Here is a 12,941-nt window from a genome sequence, read left to right as displayed (position 1 = left end):
TAACCGCTTCGATCATCGGTTGAATTATCAATATACATCTAACAGTGATTCACTGGTTTGCGTTGGCTTTTGAGTTTACATTCTAAATAACATGATCGCTCGAAGTATTCAATTTGCTTTGATAAATAGTTGTTTTTTAGCTAACTAAGTGAAATTCAACTACGCAAATCTAATAAACCGGTTCAAACAACTTTTTAACAGTTTGATCATATCAGTTCCCCGAGTTTTTAGGAAATCGTCTCATCCCCGGTTTTTGGTCCTACCAATTCGAGCCAGTTTTTAAAAACATTGATTTTTATGATCATCTAAAGCGATTTTTTAAAATGTCAATATTTCTAATTTTTGTAAAGTGCTTAACTTTTTCATCTAAAATAACTATAAGTTTATCTTTTAAAAGAAAACTATATCAACTTATAGCTTCTTGCTATCATATAAGTTAATGCAAATACAGTTTAATGTATTTTTTCTATTATCTCACACACACACACACACATATATATATATATATATATATATATATATATATATATATATATATATATATATATATATATATATATATATATATATATATATAAAATCAAAAGACACTTCTTTAAGTTAAATAAACAAACCAAACACCTATTACTATAAGTTTATATATAATATGATATACACAAAAATGATGAGAGATCTCATTAGATTCAAAAAATATATATAAAAAAAAGATGATTATTAAAGTTTGTAGGGATCTGCTGATGCATAAATAATGAGGCATTACATTATGAATGCAATTATTTATCAGGGGAACACAACATAAACTATTCCAAAAATGATCATCTGATTAAATTAGAAAAATTAGAAGGTGAGATGCCTAAGCTTTCTGTTTTTAATGGAATGGAGCACATGGGAGATTGTCTTTTCTAGCGCGTGAATATGATTGTCTCTTCATTAATTATACTAAATTATTAACTTATAACTATTAAATAATGTTAGGCGGCTAAGAAACACTTCCAATTTAAAATAGATGAAAAAGATTATTTCTTTTCAGAAGATATGAAGTTTATAAGTAGTTGCTTTTTTTGGCCTTTGGGTATATGGCACATTAACCACAACCAATGACTCTTCTTTTCCATGTTTATCTCTCTTTTTTTGTTTACACCATTGTTCATTGTTGGTATGGAAGAAAAAAATGCTAACTTTTTAGGAGATGGGGTTAAGGAGCAAGACATGGCATGAGTAGTATAGTGGCTATTAATTGTTTAAGTAATAGTTTTATATTAGATATGGAAATACCATATTTCTTTTAATAACAAAAAACTATCTTATTAATAAACTACGCAAGAAAGGCATCAACTACCCACCCAAAACATCGGTTACATATAGGGGGAAATTTGCGACGTACATGTTTTATAAGATAGTATTTGGTATATGAGATTAGACATAGTATGACATAACAAGGTCCTTTTGTATAGCGTTTGGGAAGATCAAATGAGACTAATTTATTAAGTTTTAGTCCGTTCTTTTGGTTGCAACTACGAGGGACAAAATAGGAGTAGAACAATGAAAAAGATTATCATCTTCATGAAAATATAACGCTCATTGAGACCATTTTCTCTATGATAAATGTCGATAATCTTCGAGAGCTTGATCTATGTCAAGTGAAGATAAGTAGTTAACTTATCTCTTTTTTTCCAGCGTAAATTGAAGACTGACTTAGAATTTGAAGTATTTCATCAAAATAATTTAATCGAATATTGTCGGAGGTCCATGCTTCTCTTGAGACCGTCATCCATATTTCTTTTGATGGAAATAGGTTTGTTTTTTATGTTCTGTGACTTATAAGCAGGTAATAATGAATTATATTTGATCATTTGTGTTTATCAAAAAGTTTGCAATAGTATATTGAAAACAATTGTTAAATTCGTTCGAATATAAGGGTTTTTATCATTTTTCTAGGAAACTGTTATTTTTTTAGTTGTCTAGATTTTTTAGGATTTTTTAGTTTTATTGTGGAAAGGGACAATAAAGTAATTTGAACACAATATGACAACTTGTTTGATTATGTTTTAATTTTACCATACACTATTCAGACATTCTAGTCTTTTTTTTTTTTTTTTTTTTTTTTTTTTTTTGGCCTATTTAGTCCGATCCAATTCAATCCATGTATCAAATGCTACTAAAATCCAATATGTTATTTATTAAAAGGTCCATTTAAAACAAATTTGTATAGATTTTTATTTATAGATTATATGCCTAATCATCCATACATAATGAAATCGACAAATATAAATGCACATTTGGAATCACTCTAATTATACAAAGGTTTCGTGTTGAGTCGAACTCCTTAAATGTGATGTCATTTTAAATTTCTAAATCACCAAACATTAAGTTATTGAAAAAACTTTAAAATTGAGGCTTATGATTTAAAAAATCTAAACATAGTATCCAAAAAGTTTTCAATTTGCATGGAGGTCAAAAATTAAGAATTTTCTGTGGTGTTGGTGCTGAAAAAGTTGAAAGGATTATTTTGCCTTTATTTTATATATATATATATATATATATATATATATATATATATATATATATATATATATATATATGAGTTTTATGGAAAACAAATAATTATGGCAACATATGCCGGAACCAATAATCAAATGATACGTATCCATTTTTTTATTCACAAGTAATGTACTATAGAAGTTGTTTATGTAGTTACCATAAAATGATGTGTTATCATGTTATCATTGGTTCAAATATGTGTTGCCCTAATCATGCATTTTCCACATATATATATATATATATATATATATATATATATATATATATATATATATATATATATATATATATATATATATATATATAAGAAAAAGATAAAAATAGGTCCACCGCTGCCAATGCCCTCTCTCTTACAAATACATACATACACAAGGATTTTCTCCTCATATCTTCTTCCCAGCCTTTCATCTTCAACCTATCTTGATGTATCTTCTATAAATTGGAAACACATGTCTCAAAAGCAGTAACATCCCGAAACACAGGTAAAGTTATTTAACCCTTCCCTTTTTGTCAAGTTGTCAAGACTAGTCCCTAGAGTGAGTTTTTGTAGCAAATGAGTACGCTGGGCGTACTGGGGCGTACGATGCGCGTACTCATGCACTTAAGTTGGACACGGACTCGCCTGGGTACGTTGGGCGTACTCAGGGTTACGCTGGGTGTAGCGAGCCCATATGCAAACCCTAATATTCGGCTTGTGCACTAAATAAGGGATGTTAAGGCTCATTTCTCAGCCTCCATATCAGATAGTGAAACCCTAAGAGAGTCTTCCATCGTCCTTAGCTTGAATGTGAGTGCTTCAGAGCTAAAAGTGCCTTGGTGTGTTAGTGAAGAAGAAGGAGAGGAGCTTGTGGAGGCTAGGGCTTGAAGTGCAAGTTTGGATCTGGGATCTTCAGAGGAAGGAGCTTCATCTAGAGGTATAAAGTTCAAAACTTTCCTCTTTATTTGGTTTGATGTTGCATGGACCATTTCTAGGGTTAAAAGTCCCAACGGTGGAGACTTTATGATTGTAATAGACTCCATGGACCCAGATCTATCCCATTTCAGTGATATTTTTGTTATAGATCCATAAAAATCCCAACTTGATTGTTGTTATGGGGTCATGCTTGAGTTATGATCCTTCTAGGGTTGGAAATGGAATGTTATGGGTGTTAGTGACTTGTCTATCCATGCAAAGGCTTAAAGTCACCAACTTTATGGATTAAGAGGCTTAGGGATGGTCAGATCTAAAAGTTGGATGTGTGTCTTAACTGTTTAAGACCCCAAAAGCTAAGAAGTCTGAAACTGGCAGTTACGCAGGGCGTAATCCTAGTACGCGCGACGTAAGGGGTCGCGTAGCCCATTTCTGTGAGGATGCCGAGTACGGCCAGCGTACATGTTTGGTACACGTAGCATAACCCGAAGAGTTGACTTTTGTTGACTTTTAGGGTTTGGTCAACTTTAGGGTCTTCGAGCCACAAGAGGGGTAAAATGGTCTTTTACCCTTCTGAGAGTACTAAGAGAGGGGATATTTTAGCCTTGAGAGACGTATTGATTAAGAATGTTTATTTCGTATGATTAGGCAGAGGCTAGATCATATTTTTACAGAGTTCGAGATTACCGATTTGCCCGAGGTGAGTCTTCTCACTATACTTTACCTAGAGTGGTAATTCAAGTTATATGACAGAGTATCTTGTATGCTATTTATGTGATTGTGATGCACTACATTATTTCTATGTGATTTATGCTGTGTATGTTCTAGAGTTTACAGAGTTAGAACCGGAAGGTTCACAGAGTTAGGACCAAAGGGTCCACAGAGTTATAGCATCGAGTGGCTAATATGTGTTATATGTGGTATTTTTGGGAACTCACTAAGCATTTATGCTTACAGTGTTGTGTTATGTGTTTCAGGTACCAATGAGGATCACGGGAAGGCGCCGGCATGATCAGTACACTCATGAGGAGTTCTTATGCATTATGATATTGGGTTGTGTTTCTATGGTCGATATGTGATACAATGACATTTTTATAATACTTATGAATGAAAGTATGTTTTTTTTTAAAATGTAAAAATTGTTTGGAAAATTTGGGTGTTAGAAGTTGGTATCAGAGCCTTGGTTTGAGGGATTCGGGTGCACCTTCGGGCGTATCTGTACTCAAATTTAGGATTTGAGAGATTTTCAAAATAAAATTCACAAAAATTTCTCAAAGAGTAAAAAGGTTTTGAAAGAGCAGAGTAGAGTAGTGTGTACGATCAGCCAACGCTCAAACGGTGATTTCCCAAAATACCCTTTTACATTATGAGTTATGAGAAATGTTATGATATCATATGCATGCTAGAATAGGCTAGGTATTCTTATTAGGACTAGAGTGGCCTGATTTATGATGCCTTAGCCTAGGGGTTTTGCTAGTAGATGCTTGAGAGTGAGTAGATAGCAACGAGGATTTATGAGAGATCTGCTAGAGAGTAGACTATGCATAGTGAGAGTAGAGTACTTGGGAGTTGGGATTATAGGAGGAGGACTTGGAATGAATACTGATGCGTTGTGGACAGTAATATTAAGCCCGTACTACTGAAGACACCGGAGCAGTGTGCAGCCCAAGTAATAATCCTTGGGGTACCAGGGAACGAGTAGGGTCAAGTTATCGAGTGCGAGTATGTTCGAGCGAGTCTCTGATATGTTTTATGCTGTATTTCAGAGACATCATGGTTGGGACACGCCACAGACCAGGGACCAGCGGGGTGAGCGATGAGGAGCTCCGCCAGATGATCCATGAGGAGGTGGCTGCGGCTATCCGTGCAAAGATTCCAGAGATGTTTGGGTCTATCAAGACCACTCTGATTGAGACATTCGATGAGAGATGCGCGATGGTTACTGAGGCTGCAGCCACTGCAGCTACCACAGCTGTTGCTACTACTAGACCTCAGGGTGGCGATTCGTTGTTGTTCCGAGTGTTTAGCAACACGAAGCCACCAGAGTTTGATGGGACACAAGATCCGATTGTTGCGATGAGATGGGTTTTTGATATTGAGGCATGCTTATATATGTGTTTATGTCCAGAGCATCTGAGGGTCCGGTTCGCGCTAAACCAGCTTCGCTTGGGAGCGAAGGACTGGTGGAATTTTGTAACGGCACACTTTTCATCTGCTGAGCTTGCCGCAGTTACCTGGGAGAGGTTCACCGCTATGTTTCGTGATGAGTATGTTCCCCCGGTGGAGAGGGAACGTTTGGCCCAAGAGTTTCTGACCCTCTATCAGGGTACTGAGTCTGTTACTATGATCACCAGGATGTTCCATGAATGGGCGATGTTCTTCCCTGAGCACGTGTCTACCGAGCAGGCACATATGAGTTGGTATTTGAGTATTATGAGGAGGGACATACAAGAGTTCGTGGCGAACTCGTCATACCGAACATTTGCCGAGCTTCAGGAAAATGATCGGAAGAGGGAGAAAGAGCTGGAGACTCAGGTTAAGGAGGAGGCGGAGTCTCACGGGAGGGATCGGCGACCGGCTCAGTCCCAGCCGGCAGCCAAGCGGGCAAAGCTCGCCGATTCGAGATCAAGGAACCAGAAGGGCCGTACTTGTAGCAAGTGTGACAAGGGTCATGAGGGAGTGTGTAGAGCAGGGTCTTGCTACAAGTGTGGCAAGGAGGGGAATATGGCCAACGATTACCCCAAGGGATTTGTAGTCTGTTTTCACTGCAACCAGATCGGACACCGGAAGGCCGAGTGTCCGCAACTGTAAGGATCTGCCCCTGCTGCTGTTTGAGCTATCAAGATTCGGCCGGTGAAGGCCGAGGAACCAAAGGCACGAGGGAGAGCTTTCCAGTTTACCGCAGAGGAGGTTCGCGCGGTGCCCGATGTTGTGGCTAGTATGTATTCTTTCACGTATTTACTATGATGTTTAAGATATGGTGTTTATATTATGTTATGCGTAGGTACTTTCCTTGTGTGTTCTGTGCCTGCTTTGGTGTTATTTGGCTCGGGTGCGAGTCGGTCTTTTGTGTCGTTAGCCTTTACTCAGCACATCAGTATTCGTCGAGAGGCGTTGAGTGGACCTTTGCGAATTTCCATAGCTAACGAGAGAGCAGTGTATGCCACGGATGTGATTCAAGGATGTGTACTCGAGATCTTCGGCGTTGAGTTTGCGATTGATTTGTTCCCGATTGCTATGGGAGATGCTTATGTTATTGTGGGCATGGACTGTTTGAGTAGATTTGGAGCGGTTATCGATTGCGAATGATAGTTGGTGACCATATGAGACCCTAGTGGGGGAGTTCTTACGGTTTATGGTGAGGGTACCCGTTCTGGGTCAGCATTTTGTTCAATCGCAAGAGTGAGGTAGAGTCTACAGCAGGGCTGTAATGGGTTTATTGCGTATGTGGTGGATACAAGAGTAGGTCCAGAAAGACCGAGGTCGGTCGATGAGGTCCCAATAGTACGTGACTTCCCGGATGTTTTCCCCAAGGAGTTGTTGGGTGTGCTTCCTGAGAGGCAGGTGGAGTTCCATATCAATTTGGTTCCGGGGGCAGCGCCTATCGCTAAGGCGCCCTATCGCCTGGCACCTCCAGAGATGCAGGAGCTATCCTCGCAGCTTCAGGAGCTGCTGGGAAAGGAGTTTATACGGCCGATTAGCTCGCCGTGGGGAGCTCCGATCCCTTTTGTTAAGAAAAAGGATGGTTCACACCAGATGTGCGTTGATTACCGGGAGTTGAACAAGGTGACGATCAAGAACCGTTACCCCTTACCGAGGATCGATGATTTGTTCGATCAGTTGAAGGGAGCATCTTGGCTCTCCAAGATTGATTTGGGGTATGGATATCATCAGATGAGCGCGTGATGAGGATATCCACAAGACAGCGTTCAGGATTCATTATAGGCATTACGAGTTCGTGGTGATGCCTTTCGCGCTCACCATTGCACCAGCGATATTCATGGACCTCATGAACAGGGTTTGCAGGCCGATGTTGTATCGTTCGGTACTCGTGTTCATTGATGATATATTGTTGTATTCGAGATCCAGAGAGCAGCATGAGGAGCATTTGAGGGAGATCCTTGGAGTTCTGAGACCGGAGAGGCTTTATGCCAAATTCTCCAAGTGCGATTTCTGGTTACGAAAGGTCTAGTTTCTCGGACACCTCGTCAACCAGAACGGGATATTGGCCGACCCGGCCAAGATCGAGGCGGTGATGAGTTGGGAGGTGCCCAGATCCCCCTTAGAGATCAAGAGTTTTCGGGGGCTGGCCGGCTATTATCGGAGATTTATCAAAGATTTCTCCAAGATTGCAATTCCTCTCACCAGGTTGACCCGGAATGGCGTAGCATTTAGTTGGGGCCCAGAGCAACAGGCCTCATTCGAGACACTTCGCCATAGATTATGCAAAGCTGCGATATTGGCCCTTCTGGAGGGAATGGAGGACTTTGTGGTATATTGTGACGCGTCAATATCGGGACTAGGTGTGGTGTTGATGCTGAGAGGTCATGTGATAAAATACGCATCGAGGCAGTTGAAGCCTCATGAGACGAGGTATCCTACCCACGATCTGGAGTTGGGGGCTGTGCTGTTCTCCCTCAAGATCTAGCATCACTATTTATATGGGGTTCGGTGTACCATATATATGGACCATAAGAGCTTGAAGTATCTGATGGATCAACCCAACCTAAACATGCGTCAGAGGAGATGGTTGGACGTGGTAAAGGATTATGAGTGTGAGATCTTGTACCACCCGGGCAAGGCTAACGTGGTAGCCGATTCCTTGAGTCGTAAGGCAGAGGGTGCACCATTACGAGATGTTTGTTTGAGGTTGACTGTGATGACTCCGGTGTTGGACACCATTCAGGAGGCCATGGGACTGGAGAACCGAAAGTGAGAGCGGGTGATCGGACATATATCTAAGTTCATTGCCGATAGTCGGGGGCTTATGACCTTCCAGGGCCGGATTTGGGTGCCATTTGAAGGCGGGGCACGTGCCATTTTGATGGAGAAGGCACACAGGTCGAGGTTTTCGATCCACCCCGGGGCCACTAAGATGTATTTGGACCTGAAAAGAGACTATTGGTAGCCCTGTATGAAAAGGGATGTGGCATGGTTTGTAGAGAGGTGCTTGACATGTCGCAGGGTTAAGGCCGAGAACCAGTGTCCACATGGCAAGTTACAGCCACTTGAGATTACCCAGTGGAAGTGGGAACATATTTCCATGGACTTTATCACCAAATTGTTGAGGACTGCGAGAGGCATCGATGCAATTTGGGTGATCGTCATCTAGCAGACAAAGAGCGCTCATTTTCTTGCTATCAGTGAGAGCTCTTCCGTAGAAAGGCTAGAAGAGGTGTTTGTGAGGGAGGTGGTATCGCAACATGGTGTACAGATCTCGATTGCATCAGATCGAGATGTGCGTTTGACTTCCAGGTTCTGGAAGAAGTTCCATGAGGAGTTTGGTACTAGGCTGCATTTCAGTACCACTTACCACCCACAGACGGACGGATAGAGGGACTGGATGATTTAGACACTCGAGGACATGCTTCGGGCATGTGTATTGGACTTCGGGTGAAGTTGGGACACGTATTTGCCTTTGGCTGAGTTTTCTTATAACAACAGCCACCATTCGAGCATTGGTATGCCTCCCTTCGAGTTGTTGTATGGGAGGTGGTGTCGGAGTCCCATCTGTTGGGGAGAGGTAGGGCAGTGAGTGATGGGTAGCACTGAGATGGTTCTTCAGACGATCGACCAAATTCAACAGGTTAGACAGAGGTTGCTGATGGCCCATAGTCGCCAGAAGAGTTACGCGGATAGGCGACGATCCGAGCTCGAGTTTCACGTTGGAGATTTTGTACTCCTGAAAGTGTCTCCTTAGAAAGGAGTGATCCAATTCAGAAAAAAGGGCAAGTTGGTCCCCCAGTACATTAGACCGTTTAGGGTGATCGCGAGGGTGGGCAGGGTAGCATATCGTTTGGAGCTACCTGCAGAAATGAGCCAGATCCATGATACCTTCCATGTGTATCAGCTGAGGAAGTGTGTAGTCGACGAGTCGGCAGTGGTACCGTTGGAGGATATCCAGGTGGACGCAAGCCTGAATTATGCTGAGAGATTGATCGCGGTCTTGGACCAGAAGGTCAAGGTTCTGAGAAACAAGGAGGTGCCTCTAGTTCAGATCCAGTGGCAGCATCGGAAGGGGTCCCAGCTGACTTGGGAGCCAGATTCAGAGATGCAGGATCAGCATCCGGAGTTGTTTTCGGCATGAGACTTCGAGGGCGAAGTCTGGTACTAGTGGGGGAGAATTGTAACATCCCAAAACTCAGGTAAAGATATTTAACCCTTCCCTTTTTTTCAAGTTGTCAATATTAGTCCCTGGCGTGAGTTTTTGTAGCAAATGAGTACGTTGGGCGTAATGGGGCGTACGTCGCATGTACTTATGCGCTTAGGTTGGACACGGACTCGCCTGGATATGCTGGGCATACCCAGGGTTACGCAGGGCGTAGCGGGCCCAGATGCAAACCCTTATATTTGGCTTGTGCACTATATGAGGGATGCTAAGGCTCATTTCTTAGCCTCCATATCAGAGAGTGAAACCCTAAGAGAGCCTTCCATCGTCCTTAGCTTGAGTGTGAGTGTTTTGGAGCTAAAAGTGCCTTGGTGTGTTAGTGAAGAAGAAGGAGAGGAGCTTGTGGAGTCTAGGGCTTGAAGTGCAATTTGGGATCTGGGATCTTCAGAGGAAGGAGCTTCATCTAGAGGTATAAAGTTCAAAACTTTCCTCTTTATTTGGTTTGATGTTGCATGGACCATTTCTAGAGTTAAAAGTCCCAAAGGTGGAGACTTTATGAGTGTAGTAGACTCCATGGACTGAGATTTGTGCCATTTCAGTGATATTTGTGTTATAGATCCATAAAAATCCCAACTTGGTCGTTGTTATGGGGTCATGCTTGAGTTATGAGCCTTCTAGGGTTGGAAATGGAATGTTATCGGTGTTAGTGACTTGTCCAGCCATGCAAAGGCTTAAAGTCACCAACTTTATGGATTAAGAGGCTTAGGGATTGTCAGATCTAAAAGTTGGACATGTGTCTTAACTGTTCAAGACCCCAAAAGCTAAGCAGTCTGAAACTGGGAGTTATGCGGGGTGTAATCCCAATAGGTGCGGCGTAAGGGGTCGCGTACCCCGTTTCTGTGAGGATGCCGGGTACGGCCAACGTACATGTTTGGTACGCGCAACGTAACCCGGAGAGTTGACTTGTTGACTTTTAGGGTTTGGTCAACTTTAGGGTCTTTAAGCCATGAGAGGGAATACTCTAGCCTTGAGAGATGTATTGATTAAGAGTGTTTATTTCGTATGATTAGGCGGAGGCTAGATCAGATTTTTACAGAGTTCGATATTACCGTGTTAGCCGAGGTGAGTCTTCTCACTATACTTTACCTAGAGTTGTAATTAGAGTTATATGATAGAGTATCTTGCATGCTATTTATGTGATTGTGATGCACTGCATTATTTCTATGTGATTTACGCAGTATGTTCTAGAGTTTACAGAGTTAGAACCGGAAGGTTCACAGAGTTAGGACCAGAGGGTCCAGAGAGTTATAGCCTCGAGTGGCTAATATGTGTTATATGTGGTATTTTGGGGAACTCACTAAGCATTTATGCTTACAGTGTTGTGTTATGTGTTTCAGGTACCAGTGAGGATCGCGGGAAGGCGCCGGCATGATCAGTACACACATGAGTTTTTATGCATTATGATCTTGGGTTGTGTTTTTATGGTTGATAGGTGATACAATGACATTTATATAATTTTTATACTTGAAAGTATGTTGTTTTAAAAATGTAAAAATTGTTTCAAAAATTTGGGTGTTACAAAAGCTCGGATGGGCGTCCGTTGAATTTTTCCAGCACTTCCACATCACTATGGCGTTTCCGATGGGCGTCTATATCTACCATAGATCGAAAAACCAACCAGACAGCTGCCAGAGGGAGAGGGTAGCAAGCAGACTTAGCCATTGTCATCGGATTTGTGTTAAACGACCTTCATCTGGTAAACCACCTCTGAAATTGTACAAGAGATTAAAAACACCACAATGAAGACTTAATTGTTGTAGTTTGCTTAAATCCTTAGGTAGCTTCTATAATTTGATGAACTTTGATTATAACCTTTGAAATTACGTCAGGAACCCTTATTGACCCTAGCCTATGTGTTTCTAATTCCTTGCACCTTTCGATCCCGTCAAGTTTGATTTTTTAGCATTTGATTTTTATTTACCGAATCATGATGCTTTTTCATCAACATCATCCTACTAGGTTTTGATTTAATGTATCGAATATGTTTTGGTTTTCAGCTTTTAATTTATGGTTTTGTTTTCACGTGGAGGATGGGAGCGATAATTTTAGTTTGAATTCCAATCCAAATCCAAATCTTGGAATTTTCTATTTACATATTCTATTGGTTTCTTCAGCCATCGATTCGTGTGTATTTATCTTAACCGTCGGTCCTAAAATACCCATAAATCGATTCGTTTCTTCCCGCTGCATCGATACATATACTGATTCATCTCCATGGAAATAACTCCAATGTTTGCAAAAGATATATAGATTACTAAGGAGAATATATAGAGGAAGTGTATGTAAGATTTGATTTGCAGTTGAGAATGAGGAAGAAGACGATAGGAGAAAGTCTCGATAGAGTCTGATACAAAAAGGGAAAACGGTTAGTAGTGGTGTAGGTGAGATTTTATTTTTTCTTTTTTATAATTAATGAAAATGTAAAATAAATCAACAAAAATGTAAAATAATAATAATAATAATAATAATAATAATAATAATAATAATAATAATAATAATAATAAGGGTAAAATCGATATTTTAGATTCTCTTTGGACCAAAACCATGAGAATTTCTTAATTTTCGGACCAAAATCATGAAAAATTCTTGATTTTGGAGTTTTAATGCAAGTTATAAACTTTTTGGACCATATCCCTAATTTTTTCAAAAACCATAAGGACCAATTTTATAGTTTTGTCTAATTTTTTCAAAAACTTGTCATTTAACGACCCAACTTTCTTTATTATTAATGAGAATAGTATTCCTTCAATGTTATTTATTAAACTAACCATTATTCTGTTTAACATATAGTTAAGAAGTGTAATAAAATGATTTTTGATCATATACATGGGTTAAGAAGCCATTTTGTGATACTAAGAGAGCCAAATATGAACTTTATGGCCTATTTAAAGAGAGCTAACCCTAAAAAAAATAGGGTTGTAACCCTATTTTCATCCACCATCTCCTTGTTAATTGATGTTGTTTGACTAGTGATTTCCCCATACGACGCTTCATTGGACGTCGAATAGTGATTAATAAGAAAGTTATCATGTCGGGATGGTAATTAGCAACCGTAGGTGGGGATGTCAAACCCCGTATAGATCTATAGATATCTTTCTGTCT

The sequence above is a fragment of the Lactuca saligna genome, chromosome 4, assembly GCF_052625555.1.
Source record: "Lactuca saligna cultivar CGN05327 chromosome 4, ASM5262555v1, whole genome shotgun sequence".
NCBI classification, from domain to species: Eukaryota; Viridiplantae; Streptophyta; class Magnoliopsida; order Asterales; family Asteraceae; genus Lactuca; species Lactuca saligna.
Note: the sequence above shows the minus strand (reverse complement) of the source record.